Raw genomic sequence first — 24,759 nt, 5'->3', positions numbered from 1 at the left:
TCCAGCTTCATTCCTTTCTGCTCTACTACTGTCCAGCTTCATTCCTTTCTGCTCTACTACTGTCCAGCTTCATTCCTTTCTGTCCTACTACTGTCCAGCTTCATTCCTTTCTGCTTCATTCCTTTCTGTCCTACTACTGTCCAGCTTCATTCCTTTCTGCTCTACTACTGTCCAGCTTCATTCCTTTCTGTCCTACTACTGTCCAGCTTCATTCCTTTCTGCTCTACTACTGTCCAGCTTCATTCCTTTCTGTCCTACTACTGTCCACCTTCATTCCTTTCTGCTCTACTATTGTCCAGCTTCATTCCTTTCTGCTCTACTACTGTCCAGCTTCATTCCTTTCTGTCCTACTACTGTCCAGCTTCATTCCTTTCTGCTCTACTACTGTCCAGCTTCATTCCTTTCTGTCCTACTACTGTCCAGCTTCATTCCTTTCTGCTCTACTACTGTCCAGCTTCATTCCTTTCTGCTCTACTACTGTCCAGCTTCATTCCTTTCTGCTCTACTACTGTCCAGCTTCATTCCTTTCTGCTCTACTACTGTCCACCTTCATTCCTTTCTGCTCTACTACTGTCCAGCTTCATTCCTTTCTGCTCTACTACTGTCCAGCTTCATTCCTTTCTGTCCTACTACTGTCCAGCTTCATTCCTTTCTGCTCTACTACTGTCCAGCTTCATTCCTTTCTGTCCTACTACTGTCCAGCTTCATTCCTTTCTGCTCTACTACTGTCCAGCTTCATTCCTTTCTGCTCTACTACTGTCCAGCTTCATTCCTTTCTGCTCTACTACTGTCCAGCTTCATTCCTTTCTGCTCTACTACTGTCCAGCTTCATTCCTTTCTGCTCTACTACTGTCCAGCTTCATTCCTTTCTGTCCTACTACTGTCCAGCTTCATTCCTTTCTGCTCTACTACTGTCCAGCTTCATTCCTTTCTGCTCTACTACTGTCCAGCTTCATTCCTTTCTGTCCTACTACTGTCCAGCTTCATTCCTTTCTGCTCTACTACTGTCCAGCTTCATTCCTTTCTGTCCTACTACTGTCCAGCTTCATTCCTTTCTGCTCTACTACTGTCCAGCTTCATTCCTTTCTGTCCTACTACTGTCCAGCTTCATTCCTTTCTGTCCTACTACTGTCCAGCTTCATTCCTTTCTGCTCTACTACTGTCCAGCTTCATTCCTTTCTGCTCTACTACTGTCCAGCTTCATTCCTTTCTGCTCTACTACTGTCCAGCTTCATTCCTTTCTGTCCTACTACTGTCCAGCTTCATTCCTTTCTGCTCTACTACTGTCCAGCTTCATTCCTTTCTGCTCTACTACTGTCCAGCTTCATTCCTTTCTGCTCTACTACTGTCCAGCTTCATTCCTTTCTGCTCTACTACTGTCCAGCTTCATTCCTTTCTGTCCTACTACTGTCCAGCTTCATTCCTTTCTGCTCTACTACTGTCCAGCTTCATTCCTTTCTGTCCTACTACTGTCCAGCTTCATTCCTTTCTGCTCTACTACTGTCCAGCTTCATTCCTTTCTGTCCTACTACTGTCCAGCTTCATTCCTTTCTGCTCTACTACTGTCCAGCTTCATTCCTTTCTGTCCTACTACTGTCCACCTTCATTCCTTTCTGCTCTACTACTGTCCAGCTTCATTCCTTTCTGTCCTACTACTGTCCACCTTCATTCCTTTCTGCTCTACTACTGTCCACCTTCATTCCTTTCTGCTCTACTACTGTCCACCTTCATTCCTTTCTGCTCTACTACTGTCCACCTTCATTCCTTTCTGCTCTACTACTGTCCAGCTTCATTCCTTTCTGTCCTACTACTGTCCAGCTTCATTCCTTTCTGCTCTACTACTGTCCAGCTTCATTCCTTTCTGTCCTACTACTGTCCAGCTTCATTCCTTTCTGTCCTACTACTGTCCAGCTTCATTCCTTGTCTTACTGTGCTTCATTCCTTTCTGCTCTACTACTGTCCAGCTTCATTCCTTTCTGCTCTACTACTGTCCAGCTTCATTCCTTTCTGTCCTACTACTGTCCAGCTTCATTCCTTTCTGCTCTACTACTGTCCAGCTTCATTCCTTTCTGCTCTACTACTGTCCAGCTTCATTCCTTTCTGTCCTACTACTGTCCAGCTTCATTCCTTTCTGCTCTACTACTGTCCAGCTTCATTCCTTTCTGCTCTACTACTGTCCAGCTTCACTCCTTTCTGCTCTACTACTGTCCAGCTTCATTCCTTTCTGTCCTACTACTGTCCAGCTTCATTCCTTTCTGCTCTACTACTGTCCAGCTTCATTCCTTTCTGCTCTACTACTGTCCAGCTTCATTCCTTTCTGCTCTACTACTGTCCAGCTTCATTCCTTTCTGCTCTACTACTGTCCAGCTTCATTCCTTTCTGTCCTACTACTGTCCAGCTTCATTCCTTTCTGCTCTACTACTGTCCAGCTTCATTCCTTTCTGCTCTACTACTGTCCAGCTTCACTCCTTTCTGCTCTACTACTGTCCAGCTTCATTCCTTTCTGCTCTACTACTGTCCAGCTTCATTCCTTTCTGCTCTACTACTGTCCAGCTTCATTCCTTTCTGCTCTACTACTGTCCAGCTTTACTCCTTTCTGTCTCTACTACTGTCCAGCTTCATTCCTTTCTGCTCTACTACTGTCCAGCTTCATTCCTTTCTGCTCTACTACTGTCCAGCTTCATTCCTTTCCTCTACTACTGTGCTTCATTCCTTTCTGCTCTACTACTCTCCAGCTTCATTCCTTTCTGCTCTACTACTGTCCAGCTTCATTCCTTTCTGCTCTACTACTGTCCAGCTTCATTCCTTTCTGTCCTACTACTGTCCAGCTTCATTCCTTTCTGCTCTACTACTGTCCAGCTTCATTCCTTTCTGCTCTACTACTGTCCAGCTTCATTCCTTTCTGCTCTACTACTGTCCAGCTTCATTCCTTTCTGCTCTACTACTGTCCAGCTACATTCCTTTCTGCTCTACTACTGTCCAGCTTCATTCCTTTCTGCTCTACTACTGTCCAGCTTCATTCCTTTCTGTCCAGCTTCACTCCTTTCTCTCTACTACTGTCCTTCTTCATTCCTTTCTGCTCTACTACTGTCCAGCTTCATTCCTTTCTGTCCTACTACTGTCCAGCTTCATTCCTTTCTGCTCTACTACTGTCCAGCTTTTCTGCTCTACTACTGTCCAGCTTCATTCCTTTCTGCTCTACTACTGTCCAGCTTCATTCCTTTCTGTCCTACTACTGTCCAGCTTCATTCCTTTCTGCTCTACTACTGTCCAGCTTCATTCCTTTCTGTCCTACTACTGTCCAGCTTCATTCCTTTCTGCTCTACTACTGTCCAGCTTCATTCCTTTCTGCTCTACTACTGTCCAGCTTCATTCCTTTCTGCTCTACTACTGTCCAGCTTCATTCCTTTCTGTCCTACTACTGTCCACCTTCATTCCTTTGCTCTACTACTGTCCACCTTCATTCCTTTCTGTCCTACTACTGTCCAGCTTCACTCCTTTCTGCTCTACTACTGTCCAGCTTCATTCCTTTCTGTCCTACTACTGTCCAGCTTCACTCCTTTCTGCTCTACTACTGTCCAGCTTCATTCCTTTCTGTCCTACTACTACTTCATTCCTGTCCTACTGCTTCTTTCCTTTCTGTCCTACTACTGTCCAGCTTCACTCCTTTCTGCTCTACTACTGTCCAGCTTCATTCCTTTCTGTCCTACTACTGTCCAGCTTCATTCCTTTCTGCTCTACTACTGTCCAGCTTCATTCCTTTCTGCTCTACTACTGTCCAGCTTCATTCCTTTCTGTCCTACTACTGTCCAGCTTCATTCCTTTCTGCTCTACTACTGTCCAGCTTCATTCCTTTCTGCTCTACTACTGTCCAGCTTCATTCCTTTCTGCTCTACTACTGTCCAGCTTCATTCCTTTCTGCTCTACTACTGTCCAGCTTCATTCCTTTCTGTCCTACTACTGTCCAGCTTCATTCCTTTCTGCTCTACTACTGTCCAGCTTCATTCCTTTCTGTCCTACTACTGTCCACCTTCATTCCTTTGCTCTACTACTGTCCAGCTTCATTCCTTTCTGTCCTACTACTGTCCACCTTCATTCCTTTGCTCTACTACTGTCCACCTTCATTCCTTTCTGTCCTACTACTGTCCACCTTCATTCCTTTGCTCTACTACTGTCCACCTTCATTCCTTTCTGCTCTACTACTGTCCAGCTTCATTCCTTTCTGTCCTACTACTGTCCACCTTCATTCCTTTCTGCTCTACTACTGTCCACCTTCATTCCTTTCTGCTCTACTACTGTCCACCTTCATTCCTTTCTGTCCTACTACTGTCCAGCTTCATTCCTTTCTGCTCTAATACTGTCCAGCTTCATTCCTTTCTGCTCTAATACTGTCCAGCTTCACTCCTTTCTGCTCTGCTATTGTCCAGCTTCACTCCTTTCTGCTCTGCTACTGTCCAGCTTCACTCCTTTCTGCTCTACTACTGTCCAGCTTCGTTCCTTTCTGTCCTACTACTGTCCAGCTTCACTCCTTTCTGCTCTACTATTGTCCAGCTTCACTCCTTTCTGCTCTGCTACTGTCCAGCTTCACTCCTTTCTGCTCTACTACTGTCCAGCTTCGTTCCTTTCTGTCCTACTACTGTCCAGCTTCACTCCTTTCTGCTCTACTATTGTCCAGCTTCACTCCTTTCTGCTCTACTACTGTCCAGCTTCGTTCCTTTCTGTCCTACTACTGTCCAGCTTCATTCCTTTCTGCTCTACTACTGTCCAGCTTCATTCCTTTCTGTCCTACTACTGTCCAGCTTCATTCCTTTCTGTCCTACTACTGTCCAGCTTCATTCCTTTCTGTCCTACTACTGTCCAGCTTCATTCCTTTCTGCTCTAATACTGTCCAGCTTCACTCCTTTCTGCTCTACTACTGTCCAGCTTCGTTCCTTTCTGTCCTACTACTGTCCAGCTTCATTCCTTTCTGCTCTACTACTGTCCAGCTTCGTTCCTTTCTGCTCTACTACTGTCCAGCTTCATTCCTTTCTGCTCTACTACTGTCCAGCTTCATTCCTTTCTGCTCTACTACTGTCCAGCTTCATTCCTTTCTGTCCTACTACTGTCCAGCTTCATTCCTTTCTGCTCTACTACTGTCCAGCTTCATTCCTTTCTGCTCTACTACTGTCCAGCTTCATTCCTTTCTGCTCTACTACTGTCCAGCTTCATTCCTTTCTGCTCTACTACTGTCCAGCTTCATTCCTTTCTGCTCTACTACTCTCCAGCTTCATTCCTTTCTGCTCTACTACTGTCCAGCTTCATTCCTTTCTGCTCTGCTATTGTCCAGCTTCGTTCCTTTCTGTCCTACTACTGTCCAGCTTCATTCCTTTCTGCTCTACTACTGTCCAGCTTCATTCCTTTCTGCTCTACTACTGTCCAGCTTCATTCCTTTCTGCTCTACTACTGTCCAGCTTCATTCCTTTCTGCTCTACTACTGTCCAGCTTCATTCCTTTCTGCTCTACTACTGTCCAGCTTCATTCCTTTCTGCTCTACTACTGTCCAGCTTCATTCCTTTCTGCTCTACTACTGTCCAGCTTCATTCCTTTCTGCTCTACTACTGTCCAGCTTCATTCCTTTCTGCTCTACTACTGTCCAGCTTCATTCCTTTCTGCTCTACTACTGTCCAGCTTCATTCCTTTCTGCTCTACTACTGTCCAGCTTCATTCCTTTCTGCTCTACTACTGTCCAGCTTCATTCCTTTCTGCTCTACTACTGTCCAGCTTCATTCCTTTCTGTCCTACTACTGTCCAGCTTCATTCCTTTCTGCTCTACTACTGTCCAGCTTCATTCCTTTCTGCTCTACTACTGTCCAGCTTTAGTCCTTTCTGTCCTCTACAGTTTCATTCCTTTCTGCTCTACTAGCTTTACTCCTTTCTGCTCTACTACTGTCCAGCTTTACTCCTTTCTGCTCTACTACTGTCCAGCTTTACTCCTTTCTGCTCTACTACTGTCCAGCTTTACTCCTTTCTGCTCTACTACTGTCCAGCTTTACTCCTTTCTGCTCTACTACTGTCCAGCTTTACTCCTTTCTGCTCTACTACTGTCCACCTTCATTCCTTTGCTCTACTACTGTCCAGCTTCATTCCTTTCTGTTCTACTACTCAGCTTCGTTCCTTTCTGTACTACTAGTGTCCAGCTTCATTCCTTTCTGCTCTACTACTGTCCAGCTTCATTCCTTTCTGTCCTACTACTGTCCAGCTTCATTCCTTTCTGCTCTACTACTGTCCAGCTTCATTCCTTTCTGCTCTACTACTGTCCAGCTTCATTCCTTTCTGTCCTACTACTGTCCAGCTTCATTCCTTTCTGCTCTACTACTGTCCAGCTTCATTCCTTTCTGCTCTACTACTGTCCAGCTTCATTCCTTTCTGCTCTACTACTGTCCAGCTTCATTCCTTTCTGCTCTACTACTGTCCAGCTTCATTCCTTTCTGTCCTACTACTGTCCAGCTTCATTCCTTTCTGCTCTACTACTGTTCAGCTTCGTTCCTTTCTGTCCTACTACTGTCCAGCTTCATTCCTTTCTGCTCTACTACTGTCCAGCTTCATTCCTTTCTGTCCTACTACTGTCCAGCTTCATTCCTTTCTGCTCTACTACTGTTCAGCTTCGTTCCTTTCTGTCCTACTACTGTTCAGCTTCGTTCCTTCCTGCTCTACTACTGTCCAGCTTCATTCCTTTCTGTCCTACTACTGTTCAGCTTCGTTCCTTTCTGTCCTACTACTGTTCAGCTTCGTTCCTTTCTGTCCTACTACTGTCCAGTTCCTTTCTGTCCTACTACTGTTCAGCTTCGTTCCTTTCTGTCCTACTACTGTCCAGCTTCATTCCTTTCTGTCCTACTACTGTTCAGCTTCGTTCCTTCCTGCTCTACTACTGTTCAGCTTCGTTCCTTTCTGTCCTACTACTGTTCAGCTTCGTTCCTTTCTGTCCTACTACTGTCCAGCTTCATTCCTTTCTGCTCTGCTACTGTCCAGCTTCATTCCTTTCTGTCCTACTATTGTCCAGCTTCATTCCTTTCTGCTCTACTACTGTCCAGCTTCGTTCCTTTCTGTCCTACTACTGTCCAGCTTCATTCGTTGTCCCGAGGATTCACCACAGGAGAACTGCTATGAATCCTCTTGCTTTTCTCACTCATTCTCCACATCTCTCTTCTTTCTACCTTCAACTCCTTCTTAACCTTCAGGTACAGCTGTTTCAAAGAGGGCGCTTCTCGTACTTTTCACAGAGTTCACAGTTAAAGGTCAGCTCGCTGTTCATTACAGGTCAGCTCGCTGTTCATTACAGGTCAGCTCGCTGTTCATTACAGGTCAGCTCGCTGTTCATTACAGGTCAGCTCGCTGTTCATTACAGGTCAGCTCGCTGTTCATTACAGGTCAGCTCGTGTACCCGCCTAACCTACCGTATTTCGCTGCTTTTAAGACACGACTTACAAGACTTGTTTTATACTTAATGGCCCGTCATCGGACGTCACTGGGAGAGCTACAGCCCACCCCACATCTCAAAATCATAGCTCCCGTCACTGACCTTCAGATTACAGGACACAGTGTGGTCATTCCAGATATTTTATGGGAAAAAACATGCGTCTAATAATCCGTGAAATCCGGTATATTTAAAGCTACCCAGAGTTCTTGCCTCAGCGACGCTACCCGGGAGTGTGTTCCACTCATCTACAACTCTATTGCCAAACCAGTACTTTCCTGTATCCTTTTTGAATCAAACTTACTCTAACATCGTATGGAGAGAACTGATTAAGTAAGTAAGTAAGTAAGTAAGTTTATTCAGGTATACACAAATACAGTTACATAGAATTATCATACATAGCAGCATATGTGTAGAGAACCTGGGATAACCCAAAAAAGTCAGACAGAGTGACTTATTTCCATTGTCATATCTTTAACATAATAAAGCACTTGTTGTATTGGGTTTAAAACCTATCTACCAGACGAGGGTCAGTAAAATTTCGTGTCACCTGTACACCACAAATTAAGAATACCTTAATACTTTAAAGGTGATTAATATAAACTATAAGATAGTACACACTGAGATATACATCTCTGGGTGTATATACACTGCTATTCTCAGTGCATTAGAATTTATACAAAGTGATGTGCTTACAGCAGTAATGTATTACACTACGTTGAGAGACGTGTGATAGGTTGCTGCTACGTTGAGAGACGTGTGATAGGTTGCTGCTACGTTGAGAGACGTGTGATAGGTTGCTGCTACGTTGAGAGACGTGTGATAGGTTGCAGCTACGCTGAGAGACGTTGGATAGTTTGCTTCTACGTTGAGAGACGTGTGATAGGTTGCTGCTACGTTGAGAGACGTGTGATAGGTTGCTGCTACGTTGAGAGACGTGTGATAGGTTGCAGCTACGTTGAGAGACGTGTGATAGGTTGCTGCTACGTTGAGAGACGTGTGATAGGTTGCTGCTACGTTGAGAGACGTGTGATAGGTTGCTGCTACGTTGAGAGACGTGTGATAGGTTGCTGCTACGTTGAGAGACGTGTGATAGGTTGCAGCTACGTTGAGAGACGTGTGATAGGTTGCTGCTACGTTGAGAGACGTGTGATAGGTTGCAGCTGCGTTGAGAGACGTGTGATAGGTTGCAGCTGCGTTGAGAGACGTGTGATAGGTTGCTGCTACGTTGAGAGACGTGTGATAGGTTGCTGCTACGTTGAGAGACGTGTGATAGGTTGCTGCTACGTTGAGAGACGTGTGATAGGTTGCAGCTGCGTTGAGAGACGTGTGATAGGTTGCAGCTACGTTGAGAGACGTGTGATAGGTTGCAGCTACGTTGAGAGACGTGTGATAGGTTGCTGCTACGTTGAGAGACGTGTGATAGGTTGCTGCTACGTTGAGAGACGTGTGATAGGTTGCTGCTACGTTGAGAGACGTGTGATAGGTTGCTGCTACGTTGAGAGACGTGTGATAGGTTGCAGCTGCGTTGAGAGACGTGTGATAGGTTGCAGCTACGTTGAGAGACGTGTGATAGGTTGCAGCTGCGTTGAGAGACGTGTGATAGGTTGCAGCTGCGTTGAGAGACGTGTGATAGGTTGCAGCTGCGTTGAGAGACGTGTGATAGGTTACAGCTGCGTTGAGAGACGTGTGATAGGTTGCTGCTACGTTGAGAGACGTGTGATAGGTTGCAGCTGCGTTGAGAGACGTGTGATAGGTTGCAGCTGCGTTGAGAGACGTGTGATAGGTTACAGCTACGTTGAGAGACGTGTGATAGGTTGCTGCTACGTTGAGAGACGTGTGATAGGTTGCAGCTACGTTGAGAGACGTGTGATAGGTTGCAGCTGCGTTGAGAGACGTGTGATAGGTTGCAGCTGCGTTGAGAGACGTGTGATAGGTTGCAGCTGCGTTGAGAGACGTGTGATAGGTTACAGCTACGTTGAGAGACGTGTGATAGGTTGCTGCTACGTTGAGAGACGTGTGATAGGTTGCAGCTGCGTTGAGAGACGTGTGATAGGTTGCAGCTGCGTTGAGAGACGTGTGATAGGTTACAGCTGCGTTGAGAGACGTGTGATAGGTTGCTGCTACGTTGAGAGACGTGTGATAGGTTGCAGCTGCGTTGAGAGACGTGTGATAGGTTGCAGCTACGTTGAGAGACGTGTGATAGGTTACAGCTGCGTTGAGAGACGTGTGATAGGTTGCAGCTGCGTTGAGAGACGTGTGATAGGTTGCAGCTACGTTGAGAGACGTGTGATAGGTTGCTGCTACGTTGAGAGACGTGTGATAGGTTGCAGCTACGTTGAGAGACGTGTGATAGGTTGCAGCTGCGTTGAGAGACGTGTGATAGGTTACAGCTGCGTTGAGAGACGTGTGATAGGTTACAGCTGCGTTGAGAGACGTGTGATAGGTTCCAGCTGCGTTGAGAGACGTGTGATAGGTTGCAGCTGCGTTGAGAGACGTGTGATAGGTTACAGCTGCGTTGAGAGACGTGTGATAGGTTGCAGCTGCGTTGAGAGACGTGTGATAGGTTGCAGCTACGTTGAGAGACGTGTGATAGGTTGCAGCTGCGTTGAGAGACGTGTGATAGGTTGCAGCTGCGTTGAGAGACGTGTGATAGGTTGCAGCTACGTTGAGAGACGTGTGATAGGTTGCTGCTACGTTGAGAGACGTGTGATAGGTTGCAGCTGCGTTGAGAGACATGTGATAGGTTACAGCTGCGTTGAGAGACGTGTGATAGGTTACAGCTGCGTTGAGAGACATGTGATAGGTTCCAGCTGCGTTCAGAGACGTGTGATAGGTTGCAGCTGCGTTGAGAGACGTGTGATAGGTTACAGCTGCGTTGAGAGACGTGTGATAGGTTACAGCTGCGTTGAGAGACGTGTGATAGGTTGCAGCTACGTTGAGAGACGTGTGATAGGTTCCAGCTGCGTTGAGAGACGTGTGATAGGTTGCCGCTGCGTTGAGAGACGTGTGATAGGTTACAGCTGCGTTGAGAGACGTGTGATAGGTTGCAGCTGCGTTGAGAGACGTGTGATAGGTTGCAGCTGCGTTGAGAGACGTGTGATAGGTTACAGCTACATTGAGAGACGTGTGAGAGGTTACCGCTACGTTGAGAGACGTGTGAGAGGTTACCGCTACGTTGCGAGACGTAATAGGTTACAGCTACGTTGAGAAACGTGTGAGAGTTTATCGCTACGTTGAGAGACGTGTAATAGGTTACAGCTACGTTGAGAGACGTGTGAGAGGTTACCGCTACGTTGAGAGACGTGTAATAGGTTACGGCTACGTTGAGAGACGTGTGAGAGGTTACAGCTACGTTGAGAGAGGTGTGAGAGATTACAGCTACGTTGAGAGACGTGTGAGAGGTTACCGCTACGTTGAGAGAGGTAAGAGAGGTTACCGCTACGTTGAGAGACGTGTAATAGGTTACAGCTACGTTGAGAGACGTGTGAGAGGTTACCGCTACGTTGAGAGAGGTGTGAGAGGTTACAGCTACGTTGAGAGACGTGTGAGAGGTTACCGCTACGTTGAGAGAGGTGTGAGAGGTTACAGCTACGTTGAGAGACGTGTGAGAGGTTACCGCTACGTTGAGAAACGTGTGAGAGGTTACCGCTACGTTGAGAGAGGTGTGAGAGGTTAACGTTACGTTGAGAGACGTGTGAGAGGTTACCGTTACGTTGAAAGACGTGTGAGAGGTTACCGCTACGTTGAGAGAGGTGTGAGAGGTTACCGCTACGTTGAGAGACGTGTGAGAGGTTACCGCTACGTTGAGAGACGTGTAATAGGTTACAGCTACGTTGAGAGACGTGTGAGAGGTTACCGCTACGTTGAGAGACGTGTAATAGGTTACAGCTACGTTGAGAGACGTGTGAGAGGTTACAGCTACGTTGAGAGAGGTGTGAGAGATTACAGCTACGTTGAGAGACGTGTGAGAGGTTACCGCTACGTTGAGAGAGGTAAGAGAGGTTACCGCTACGTTGAGAGACGTGTAATAGGTTACAGCTACGTTGAGAGACGTGTGAGAGGTTACCGCTACGTTGAGAGAGGTGTGAGAGGTTACAGCTACGTTGAGAGACGTGTGAGAGGTTACCGCTATGTTGAGAGAGGTGTGAGAGGTTACAGCTACGTTGAGAGAGGTGTGAGAGGTTACAGCTACGTTGAGAGACGTGTGAGAGGTTACCGCTACGTTGAGAAACGTGTGAGAGGTTACCGCTACGTTGAGAGAGGTGTGAGAGGTTACCGTTACGTTGAGAGACGTGTGAGAGGTTACCGCTACGTTGAGAGACGTGTGAGAGGTTACCGCTACGTTGAGAGAGGTGTGAGAGGTTACCGCTACGTTGAGAGACGTGTGAGAGGTTACCGCTACGTTGAGAGACGTGTGAGAGGTTACCGCTACGTTGAGAGACGTGTGAGAGGTTACCGCTACGTTGAGAGACGTGTAATAGGTTACAGCTGTGTTGAGAGACGTGTGAGAGGTTACCGCTACGTTGAGAGAGGTGTGAGAGGTTACAGCTACGTTGAGAGACGTGTGAGAGGTTACCGCTATGTTGAGAGAGGTGTGAGAGGTTACAGCTACGTTGAGAGAGGTGTGAGAGGTTACAGCTACGTTTAGAGACGTGTGAGAGGTTACCGCTACGTTGAGAAACGTGTGAGAGCTTACCGCTACGTTGAGAGAGGTGTGAGAGGTTACCGTTACGTTGAGGGACGTGTGAGAGGTTACCGCTACGTTGAGAAACGTGTGAGAGGTTACCGCTACGTTGAGAGAGGTGTGAGAGGTTACCGCTACGTTGAGAGACGTGTGAGAGGTTACCGCTACGTTGAGAGACGTGTAATAGGTTACAGCTGTGTTGAGAGACGTGTGAGAGGTTACCGCTACGTTGAGAGACGTGTGAGAGGTTACCGCTACGTTGAGAGACGTGTAATAGGTTACAGCTGTGTTGAGAGACGTGTGAGAGGTTACCGCTACGTTGAGAGACGTGTGAGAGGTTACCGCTACGCTGAGAGACGTGTGAGAGGTTACCGCTACGTTGAGAGAGGTGTGAGAGGTTACCGCTACGTTGAGAGACCTGTGAGAGGTTACAGCTGTGTTGAGAGAGGTGTGAGAGGTTACCGCTACGTTGAGAGACGTGTGAGAGGTTACCGCTACGTTGAGAGACGTGTAATAGGTTACAGCTGTGTTGAGAGACGTGTGAGAGGTTACCGCTACGTTGAGAGACGTGTAATAGGTTACAGCTGTGTTGAGAGACGTGTGAGAGGTTACCGCTACGTTGAGAGACGTGTGAGAGGTTACCGCTACGTTGAGAGAGGTGTGAGAGGTTACAGCTGTGTTGAGAGAGGTGTGAGAGGTTACAGCTGTGTTGACAGAGGTGTGAGAGGTTACAGCTGTGTTGACATAGGTGTGAGAGGTTACAGCTGTGTTGAGAGAGGTGTGAGAGGTTACAGCTGTGTTGACAGATGTGTGAGAGGTTACAGCTGTGTTGCCAGAGGTGTGAGAGGTTACAGTTGTGTTGACAGAGATGTAAGAGGTTACAGCTGTGTTGAGAGAGGTGTGAGAGGTTACAGCTGTGTTGACAGAGGTGTGAGAGGTTACAGCTGTGTTGACAGAGGTGTGAGAGGTTACAGCTGTGTTGATAGAGGTGTGAGAGGTTACAGCTGTGTTGACAGAGGTGTGAGAGGTTACAGCTGTGTTGATAGAGGTGTGAGAGGTTACAGCTGTGTTGACAGAGGTGTGAGAGGTTACAGCTGTGTTGAGAAAGGTGTGAGAGGTTACAGCTGTGTTGACAGAGGTGTGAGAGGTTACAGCTGTGTTGAGAGAGGTGTGAGAGGTTACAGCTGTGTTGACAGAGGTGTGAGAGGTTACAGCTGTGTTGCCAGAGGTGTGAGAGGATACAGTTGTGTTGACAGAGGTGTGAGAGGTTACAGCTGTGTTGATAGAGGTGTGAGAGGCTACAGCTGTGTTGACAGAGGTGTGAGAGGTTACAGCTGTGTTGAGAGAGGTGTGAGAGGTTACAGCTGTGTTGACAGAGGTGTGAGAGGTTACAGCTGTGTTGACAGAGGTGTGAGAGGTTACAGCTGTGTTGACAGAGGTGTGAGAGGTTACAGCTGTGTTGACAGAGGTGTGAGAGGTTACAGCTGTGTTGATAGAGGTGTGAGAGGTTACAGCTGTGTTGATAGAGGTGTGAGAGGTTACAGTTGTGTTGATAGAGGTGTGAGAGGTTACAGCTGTGTTGAGAGAGGTGTGAGAGGTTACAGCTGTGTTGACAGAGGTGTGAGAGGTTACAGCTGTGTTGATAGAGGTGTGAGAGGTTACAGCTGTGTTGATAGAGGTGTGAGAGGTTACAGCTGTGTTGACAGAGGTGTGAGAGGTTACAGCTGTGTTGACAGAGGTGTGAGAGGTTACAGCTGTGTTGACAGAGGTGTGAGAGGTTACAGCTGTGTTGACAGAGGTGTGAGAGGTTACAGCTGTGTTGATAGAGGTGTGAGAGGTTACAGCTGTGTTGACAGAGGTGTGAGAGGTTACAGCTGTGTTGACAGAGGTGTGAGAGGTTACAGCTGTGTTGATAGAGGTGTGAGAGGTTACAGCTGTGTTGACAGAGGTGTGAGAGGTTACAGCTGTGTTGACAGAGGTGTGAGAGGTTACAGTTGTGTTGCCAGAGGTGTGAGAGGTTACAGCTGTGTTGACAGAGGTGTGAGAGGTTACAGTTGTGTTGCCAGAGGTGTGAGAGGTTACAGCTGTGTTGAGAGAGGTGTGAGAGGTTACAGTTGTGTTGCCAGAGGTGTGAGAGGTTACAGCTGTGTTGACAGAGGTGTGAGAGGTTACAGCTGTGTTGACAGAGGTGTGAGAGGTTACAGCTGTGTTGACAGAGGTGTGAGAGCGTATTAAGAGAGGTCTGGGGGGCGTGTTGAAGATCAAATAACAGCTCATTTCAGCTTCCAGCTCATGTTACTGTGGTTAAAAAGATGAGGTGGTATGTGACACAGCATCCTCATCTCTCTCATCTCTCAGCACTCATCTTTCTCATCTCTCAGCACTCATCTCTATCATCTCTCAGCACTCATCCCTCTCATCTCTCAGCACTCATCTCTCATCTCTCAGCACTCATCCCTCTCATCTCTCAGCACTCATCTCTCATCTCTCAGCACTCATCCCTCTCATCTCTCAGCACTCATCCCTCTCATCTCTCAGCACTCATCTCTATCATCTCTCAGCACTCATCCCTCTCATCTCTCAGCACTCATCCCTCTCATCTCTCAGCACTCATCCCTCTCATCTCTCAGCACTCATCTCTATCATCTCTCAGCACTCATCCCTCTCATCTCTCAGCACTCATCCCTCTCATCTCTCAGCACTCATCTCTATCATCTCTCAGCACTCATCCCTCTCATCTCTCAGCACTCATCTCTATCATCTCTCAGCACTCATCCATCTCATCTCTCAGCACTCATCCCTCTCATCTCTCAGCACTCATCCCTCTCATCTCTCAGCACTCATCCCTCTCATCTCTCAGCACTCATCCCTCTCATCTCTCAGCACTCATCCCTCTCATCTCTCAGCACTCATCCCTCTCATCTCTCAGCACTCATCTCTATCATCTCTCAGCACTCATCCCTCTCATCTCTCAGCACTCATCTCTATCATCTCTCAGCACTCATCCCTCTCATCTCTCAGCACTCATCCCTCTCATCTCTCAGCACTCATCCCTCTCATCTCTCAGCACTCATCTCTCTCATCTCTCAGCACTCATCTCTATCATCTCTCAGCCCTCATCTCTCTCATCTCTCAGCACTCATCTCTCAGCACTCACCTCTCTCATCTCTCAGCACTCATCTCTCTCATCTCTCAGCACTCATCTCTCTCATCTCTCAGCACTCATCCCTCTCATCTCTCAGCACTCATCTCTCTCATCTCTCAGCACTCATCTCTCAGCACTCATCTCTCAGCACTCACCTCTCTCATCTCTCAGCACTCACCTCTCATCTCTCAGCACTCATCTCTCAGCACTCATCTCTCTCATCTCTCAGCACTCATCTCTCTCATCTCTCAGCACTCATCTCTCTCATCTCTCAGCACTCACCTCTCTCATCTATCAGCACTCATCTCTCAGCACTCACCTCTCATCTCTCAGCACTCATCCCTCTCATCTCTCAGCACTCATCCCTCTCATCTCTCAGCACTCATCTCTATCATCTCTCAGCACTCATCCCTCTCATCTCTCAGCACTCATCTCTATCATCTCTCAGCACTCATCCCTCTCATCTCTCAGCACTCATCCCTCTCATCTCTCAGCACTCATCCCTCTCATCTCTCAGCACTTATCTCTCTCATCTCTCAGCACTCATCTCTATCATCTCTCAGCCCTCATCTCTCTCATCTCTCAGCACTCATCTCTCAGCACTCACCTCTCTCATCTCTCAGCACTCATCTCTCTCATCTCTCAGCACTCATCTCTCTCATCTCTCAGCACTCATCCCTCTCATCTCTCAGCACTCATCTCTCTCATCTCTCAGCACTCATCTCTCAGCACTCATCTCTCAGCACTCACCTCTCTCATCTCTCAGCACTCACCTCTCATCTCTCAGCACTCATCTCTCTCATCTCTCAGCACTCATCTCTCTCATCTCTCAGCACTCATCTCTCTCATCTCTCAGCACTCATCTCTCTCATCTCTCAGCACTCACCTCTCTCATCTATCAGCACTCATCTCTCAGCACTCACCTCTCATCTCTCAGCACTCATCTCTCTCATCTCTCAACACTCATCTCTCAGCACTCATCTCTCAGCACTCACCTCTCATCTCTCAGCACTCATCTCTCTCATCTCTCAACACTCATCTCTCAGCACTCACCTCTCATCTCTCAGCACTCATCTCTCTCATCTCCCAGCACTCATCTCTCTCATCTCTCAGCACTCATCTCTCTCATCTCTCAACACTCATCTCTCAGCACTCATCTCTCAGCACTCACCTCTCATCTCTCAGCACTCATCTCTCTCATCTCCCAGCACTCATCTCTCTCATCTCCCAGCACTCATCTCTCTCATCTCTCAGCACTCATCTCTCAGCACTCACCTCTCATCTCTCAGCACTCATCTCTCTCATCTCTCAACACTCATCTCTCAGCACTCATCTCTCAGCACTCACCTCTCATCTCTCAGCACTCATCTCTCTCATCTCCCAGCACTCATCTCTCTCATCTCTCAGCACTCATCTCTCTCATCTCCCAGCACTCATCTCTCTCATCTCCCAGCACTCATCTCTCTCATCAATCAGCACTCATCTCTCTCATCTCCCAGCACTCATCTCTCTCATCTCTCAGCACTCACCTCTCATCTCTCAGCACTCATCTCTCTCATCTCCCAGCACTCATCTCTCTCATCTCTCAGCACTCATCTCTCTCATCTCTCAGCACTCATCTCTCTCATCTCCCAGCACTCATCTCTCTCATCTCTCAGCACTCATCTCTCAGCACTCATCTCTCTCATCTCTCAGCACTCACCTCTCATCTCTCAGCACTTATCTCTCTCATCTCACAGCACTCATCTCTCTCATCTCTCAGCACTCATCTCTCTCATCTCTCAGCACTCATCTCTCTCATCTCTCAGCACTCATCTCTCTCATCTCCCAGCACTCATCTCTCTTATCTCTCAGCACTCATCTCTCTCATCTCCCAGCACTCATCTCTCTCATCTCTCAGCACTCACCTCTCATCTCTCAGCACTCATCTCTCTCATCTCTCTCATCTCTCAGCACTCATCTCTCTCATCTCTCAGCACTCATCTCTCTCATCTCTCAGCACTCATCTCTCATCTCTCAGCACTCATCTCTCTCATCTCTCAGCACTCATCTCTCTCATCTCTCAGCACTCATCTCTCTCATCTCTCAGCACTCATCTCTCTCATCTCTCAGCACTCATCTCTCTCATCTCTCAGCACTCATCTCTCAGCACTCATCTCTCTCATCTCTCAGCACTCATCTCTCATCTCTCAGCACTCATCTCTCTCATCTCTCAGCACTCATCTCTCAGCACTCATCTCTCATCTCTCAGCACTCATCTCTCTCATCTCTCAGCACTCATCTCTCATCTCTCAGCACTCATCTCTCTCATCTCTCAGCACTCATCTCTCAGCACTCACCTCTCATCTCTCAGCACTCATCTCTCTCATCTCTCAGCACTCATCTCTCATCTCTCAGCACTCATCTCTCTCATCTCTCAGCACTCATCTCTCAGCACTCACCTCTCATCTCTCAGCACTCATGCCTCAGCACTCATCTCTCAGCACTCATGTCTCTCATCTCAAGGCAAACAAGGGGAAAGTTATGAATGCTCTAGCTTGTGTTTACGCTAAACAGCACAGTAATGTTAAGGTTGAATGGTTAATAGAGTTTAAAGTCTATCTACTACACCAGGGTCATTAAGGCTGCATCTCACCTGTTCTCCACCAGGCAAGAATTATTAAATACCTAAAATAATGATTTATATAAACTATAAGAGTATTTATATATATATATATATATATATATATATATATATATATATATATATATATATATATATATATATATATATATATATATATATATATATATATATATATATATATATATACCTCACTACGTATATACAGTCTTACTCTCGTGCCACTGAGATAGTCTTACAACAGTGCCACACGGATAGTCTTACAACAGTGCCACACGGATAGTCTTACAACAGTGCCACACAGATAGTCTTACAACAGTGCCACACGGATAGTCTTACAACAGTGCCACACAGATAGTCTTACAACAGTGCCACACAGATAGTCTTACAACAGTGCCACACAGATAGTCTTACAACAGTGCCACACAGATAGTCTTACAACAGTGCCACACAGATAGTCTTACAACAGTGCCACACAGATAGTCTTACAACAGTGCCACACAAATAGTCTTACAACAGTGCCACACAGATAGTCTTACAACAGTGCCACACAGATAGTCTTACAACAGTGCCACATAGTCTTACAACAGTGCCACACAGATAGTCTTACAACAGTGCCACATAGTCTTACAACAGTGCCAAACAGTCTTACAACAGTGCTACACAGTCTTACAACAGTGCCACACAGTCTTACAACAGTGCTACACAGTCTTACAACAGTGCTACACAGTCTTACAACAGTGCCACACAGATAGTCTTACAACAGTGCCACACAGTCTTACAACAGTGCCACACAGATAGTCTTACAACAGTGCTACACAGTCTTACAACAGTGCTACACAGTCTTATAACAGTGCCACACAGTCTTACAACAGTGCTACACAGTCTTACAACGGTGCTACACAGTCTTACAACAGTGCCACACAGATAGTCTTAAAACAGTGCCACACAGTCTTACAACAGTGCCGCACAGATAGTCTTACAACAGTGCTACACAGTCTTACAACAGTGCCACACAGTCTTACAACAGTGCCACACAGTCTTACAACAGTGCTACACAGTCTTACAACAGTGCCACACAGATAGTCTCACAACACTGCCACACAGATAGTCTTACAACAGTGCCACACAGTCTTACAACAGTGCCACACAAATAGTCTTACAACAGTGCTACACAGTCTTAAACAGTGCCACACAGATAGTCTTACAACAGTGCCACACAGTCTTACAACAGTGCCACACAGATAGTCTTACAACAGTGCCACACAGTCTTACAACAGTGCCACACAGATAGTCTTACAACAGTGCCACACAGTCTTACGACAGTGCCACACACATAGTCTTACAACAGTGCCACACAGTCTTACAACAGTGACACACAGATAGTCTTACAACAGTGCCACACAGTCTTACAACAGTGCCACACAGATAGTCTTACAACAGTGCCACACAGTCTTACAACAGTGCCACACAGATAGTCTTACAACAGTGCTACACAGTCTTACAACAGTGCCACACAGATAGTCTTACAACAGTGCCACACAGATAGTCTTACAACAGTGCCACACAGTCTTACAACAGTGCCACACAGATAGTCTTACAACAGTGCCACACAGTCTTACAACAGTGCCACACAGATAGTCTTACAACAGTGCTACACAGTCTTAAACAGTGCCACACAGATAGTCTTACAACAGTGCCACACAGTCTTACGACAGTGCCACACAGATAGTCTTACAACAGTGCCACACAGTCTTACAACAGTGACACACAGATAGTCTTACAACAGTGCCACACAGTCTTACAACAGTGCCACACAGATAGTCTTACAACAGTACCACACAGTCTTACAACAGTGCCACACAGTCTTACAACAGTGCCACACAGTCTTACAACAGTGCCACACAGATAGTCTTACAACAATGCCACACAGATAGTCTTACAACAGTGCCACACAGTCTTACAACAGTGCCACACAGTCTTACAACAGTGCCACACAGATAGTCTTACAACAGTGCCACACAGATAGTCTTACAACAGTGCCACACAGTCTTACAACAGTGCCACAGAGATAGTCTTACAACAGTGCCACACAGTCTTACAACAGTACCACACAGTCTTACAACAGTGCCACACAGTCTTACAACAGTGCCACACAGTCTTACAGCAGTGCCACACATATAGTCTTACAACAGTGCTACACAGTCTTACAACAGTGCCACACATATAGTCTTACAACAGTGCTACACAGTCTTACAACAGTGCCACACAGATAGTCTTACAACAGTGCCACACAGTCTTACAACAGTGCCACACAGATAGTCTTACAACAGTGCCACACAGTCTTACAACAGTGCCACACAGTCTTACAACAGTGCCACACAGATAGTCTTACAACAGTGCCACACAGTCTTACAACAGTACCACACAGTCTTACAACAGTGCCACACAGTCTTACAACAGTGCCACACAGTCTTACAACAGTGCCACACAGATAGTCTTACAACAGTGCCACACAGATAGTCTTACAACAGTACCACACAGTCTTACAACAGTGCCACACAGTCTTACAACAGTGCCACACAGATAGTCTAACAACAGTGCCACACAGTCTTACAACAGTGCCACACAGATAGTCTTACAACAGTGCCACACAGTCTTACAACAGTACCACACAGTCTTACAACAGTGCCACACATTCTTACAACAGTGCCACACAGTCTTACAACAGTGCCACACAGATAGTCTTACAACAGTGCCACACAGATAGTCTTACAACAGTACCACACAGTCTTACAACAGTGCCACACAGTCTTACAACAGTGCCACACAGATAGTCTAACAACAGTGCCACACAGTCTTACAACAGTGCCACACAGATAGTCTTACAACAGTGCTACACAGTCTTACAACAGTGCCACACAGATAGTCTTACAACAGTGCCACACAGATAGTCTTACACCAGTGCCATACATATAGTCTTACAACAGTGCCACACAGATAGTCTTACAACAGTGCCACACAGATAGTCTTACAACAATGCCACACAGTCTTACAACAGTGCCACACAGATAGTCTTACAACAGTGCCATACAGATAGTCTTACAACAGTGTCACACAGATAGTCTTACAACAGTGCCACACAGATAGTCTTATGACAGTGCCACACAGATAGTCTTACAACAGTGCCACACAGATAGTCTTACAACAGTGCCACACAGATAGTCTTACAACAGTGCCACACAGTCTTACAACAGTGCCTCACAGATAGTCTTACAACAGTGCCACACAGTCTTACAACAGTGCCACACAGATAGTTTTACAACAGTGCCACACAGATAGTCTTACAACAGTGCCACACAGACAGTCTTACAACAGTGCCACACAGATAGTCTTACAACAGTGCCACACATATAGTCTTACAACAGTGCCACACAGATAGTCTTACAACAGTGCCACACAGTCTTACAACAGTGCCACACAGATAGTCTTACAACAGTGCCATACAGTCTTACAACAGTGTCACACAGATAGTCTTACAACAGTGCCACACAGTCTTACAACAGTGCCACACAGATAGTTTTACAACAGTGCCACACAGATAGTCTTACAACAGTGCCACACAGTCTTACAACAGTGCCACACAGTCTTACAACAGTGCCACACAGATAGTCTTACAACAGTGCCACACAGATAGTCTTACAACAGTGCCACACAGTCTTACAACAGTGCCACAGAGATAGTCTTACTACAGTGCCACACAGTCTTACAACAGTACCACACAGTCTTACAACAGTGCCACAGTCTTACAACAGTGCCACACAGTCTTACAACAGTGCCACACAGATAGTCTTACAACAGTGCCACACAGATAGTCTTACAACAGTGCCACACAGTCTTACAACAGTGCCACACAGATAGTCTTACAACAGTGCCACACAGATAGTCTTACAACAGTGCCACACAGTCTTACAACAGTGCCAAAGAGATAGTCTTACAACAGTGCCACACAGTCTTACAACAGTACCACACAGTCTTACAACAGTGCCACACAGTCTTACAACAGTGCCACACAGTCTTACAACAGTGCCACACATGTAGTCTTACAACAGTGCTACACAGTCTTACAACAGTGCCACACATATAGTCTTACAACAGTGCTACACAGTCTTACAACAGTGCCACACAGATAGTCTTACAGCAGTGCCACACAGTCTTACAACAGTGCCACACAGATAGTTTTACAACAGTGCCACACAGATAGTCTTTACAACAGTACAACCACACAGATAGTCTTACAACAGTGCCACACATATAGTCTTACAACAGTGCCACACAGATAGTCTTACAACAGTGCCACACAGATAGTCTTACAACAGTGCCACACAGATAGTCTTACAACAGTACCACACGGTCTTACAACAGTGCCACACAGTCTTACAACAGTGCCACACAGATAGTCTTACAACAGTGCCACACATACAACAGTCAGTCTTACAACAGTGCCACACAGATAGTCTTACAACAGTGCCACACAGTCTTACACAGTACCACACAGTCTTACAACATAGTCTTACAACAGTGATACACAGTCTTACAACAGTGCCACACAGATAGTCTTACAACAGTGCCACACAGATAGTCTTACAACAGTGCCACACAGTCTTACAACAGTGCCACACAGATAGTCTTACAACAGTGCCATACAGATAGTCTTACAACAGTGCCACACAGATAGTCTTACAACAGTGCCACACAGATAGTCTTACAACAGTGCCACACAGATAGTCTTACAACAGTGCCACACAGTCTTACAACAGTGCCACACAGATAGTCTTACAACAGTGCCATACAGATAGTCTTACAACAGTGCCACACAGATAGTCTTACAACAGTGCCACACAGATAGTCTTATGACAGTGCCACACAGATAGTCTTACAACAGTGCCACACAGATAGTCTTACAACAGTGCCACACAGATAGTCTTACAACAGTGCCACACAGTCTTACAACAGTGCCACACAGATAGTCTTACAGCAGTGCCACACAGTCTTACAACAGTGCCACACAGATAGTTTTACAACAGTGCCACACAGATAGTCTTACAACAGTGCCACACAGACAGTCTTACAACAGTGCCACACAGATAGTCTTACAACAGTGCCACACATATAGTCTTACAACAGTGCCACACAGATAGTCTTACAACAGTGCCACACAGATAGTCTTACAACAGTGCCACACAGATAGTCTTACAACAGTGCCATACAGTCTTACAACAGTGTCACACAGATAGTCTTACAACAGTGCCACACAGTCTTACAACAGTGCCACACAGATAGTTTTACAACAGTGCCACACATAGACTTACAACAGTGCCACACAGTCTTACAACAGTGCCACACAGTCTTACAACAGTGCCACACAGATAGTCTTACAACAGTGCCACACAGTCTTACAACAGTGCCACACAGATAGTTTTACAACAGTGCCACACAGATAGTCTTACAACAGTGCCACACAGATAGTCTTACAACAGTGCCACACAGATAGTCTTACAACAGTGCCACACAGATAGTCTTACAACAGTACTACACAGTCTTACAACAGTGCCACACATAGTCTTACAACAGTGCCACTCAGATAAGGCGGAATAAGCCGGAGGTGCCACCTTCTCCAGCCTCAGCTGCCGCCTGACTGAGCTTGCCACCCGTGGCACAGTGCCACCCGTGGCAGAGTGCTACCTCCCTCTTGTCTAGTTGCCTAAGGCAGCCATGTGGCTGATGGGGAAAACACAGAAATATGGCTGATTTATGGTTTTTCTTCGCCGATCTGATAATATTGTCCTCAGCCAACTGGCTGAAGCAACCATCTGTCCCATAGCTGGGTTGGTAGCAACCATCTGTCCCATAGCTGGGTTGGTAGCGCACTCAGTTCACACCCTGAGGTCCGTGGTTCGATTCTCCGTACGGGTAGAAACATCAGGACGTGTTCCCTTAAGACACCTGCTGTCCATATTCACCTAGCAGTAAAATGGGTACGTGGGTGTTAACCGACTGGTATGGGTCGCATCCTGGGGACAGAATTAGCCTAAGTCGCGAGAAATGTTCTGCATAACCAGGGGCTTTCTGTACAGTATGTCACTGATGTCAGCTATGGTCTGTTTAAGTTGTGTCATGTACTTGTAGAAATAATAATAATAATAATAATAATAATAATTATTATTATTATTATTATTATTATTATTATTATTATTATTATTATTATTATTATTATTATTTTCACAGCCAGTTGGCTGTGAAAACTTTACTCATTATTTTAGGTGTTAAAGTACTCTTGACTGGTAGTGAACATGTGACATACAGCCTTAATGACCCTCGTGTAGTAGATAGTCTTCAAACCCCATTAACCAGTCAACTTGCATCTTTAACGAAATACGTCAGTATCCCAGAATATTGTAACGTCACGTTCAGATTGTAACGTCACGTTCAGATTGTAACGTCACGTTCATATTGTAACGTTACGTTCATATTGTAACGTCACGTTCATATTGTAACGTTACGTTCATATTGTAACGTCACGTTCAGATTGTAACGTCACGTTCAGATTGTAACGTCACGTTCAGATTGTAACGTCACGTTCATATTGTAACGTCACGTTCAGATTGTAACGTCACGTTCATATTGTAACGTCACGTTCAGATTGTAACGTCACGTTCAAAGTGTAACGTCACGTTCAGATTGTAACGTCACGTTCAGATTGTAACGTCACGTTCAGATTGTAACGTCACGTTCAGATTGTAACGTCACGATCAGATTGTAACGTCACGTTCATATTATAACGTCACGTT

The 24,759-nt window shown here is 46.2% G+C and overlaps 1 protein-coding gene across 2 annotated transcripts in view; it reads right to left on the bottom strand.

Moving 5' to 3' along the window:
• Nucleotides 1-23,638, bottom strand: part of LOC128699873 (protein O-mannosyl-transferase TMTC1) — a 158,785-nt gene extending 135,147 nt beyond the window's left edge. For both annotated transcript variants that reach the window (XM_070102310.1, XM_070102311.1), the window contains exon 1: nt 23,538-23,638. The gene's annotated coding sequence lies outside the window, so the exon portion shown is untranslated. The remainder of the gene's footprint in view (nt 1-23,537) is intronic.
• Between the last annotated feature and the right edge of the window lie 1,121 nt (nt 23,639-24,759).

This window comes from Cherax quadricarinatus, chromosome 81 (genome assembly GCF_038502225.1).
Source record: "Cherax quadricarinatus isolate ZL_2023a chromosome 81, ASM3850222v1, whole genome shotgun sequence".
In the NCBI taxonomy this organism is placed as follows: Eukaryota; Metazoa; Arthropoda; class Malacostraca; order Decapoda; family Parastacidae; genus Cherax; species Cherax quadricarinatus.
Note: the sequence above shows the minus strand (reverse complement) of the source record. Positions and strands in the feature narration are given on the sequence as shown.